The 475-nt window shown below is 38.5% G+C and overlaps 1 pseudogene; it reads left to right on the top strand.

Moving 5' to 3' along the window:
* The window catches only part of LOC119592654, a 22,140-nt pseudogene that overhangs the window by 4,542 nt on the left and 17,123 nt on the right, over positions 1-475 (top strand).

Raw genomic sequence — 475 nt, 5'->3', positions numbered from 1 at the left:
GTGCATCCATTCAGTGAATAAAGTTCGGCTGTACATTCTGGAAATTCGGCGATTAAAGTGACCTTTTGGGCGATGAATATTCGGAGTTACCGTTTTTTTGTTGTTGTTTTTTTTTGGGGGGGTGCTTTATGTATATACCATATCTTAAAAATGAGACTTAAAAGAAAAGTTTGCAGCAGATAAAAGTTTTATATTTGTAACACACTTTGAAACACTTTTTTCGATTGCCCTTTGTACCATCTTTATCTGTACAGTATCGTATTAAATTTCATTTGACATTTTGCTGTTCCCTTTCTCACTTTCGTCTCTGTTTGGACATCCAGGTACACGTTCGGCCAGCCCGTGAAAGGTGAAGCAACGTTAAGGGTGAACAATGAGCAAAGTGGACTTTGCCACACTCTGGTCAATAAAACGTTACCGGTAAGTCTGTTCAGATACAACCGCACTGTATAAGGATCTATTCGAGTCATCATTC

The sequence above is a fragment of the Penaeus monodon genome, chromosome 30 (assembly GCF_015228065.2).
Source record: "Penaeus monodon isolate SGIC_2016 chromosome 30, NSTDA_Pmon_1, whole genome shotgun sequence".
Lineage (NCBI taxonomy): Eukaryota > Metazoa > Arthropoda > Malacostraca > Decapoda > Penaeidae > Penaeus > Penaeus monodon.
This window is presented reverse-complemented; position numbering and strand designations above follow the sequence as displayed.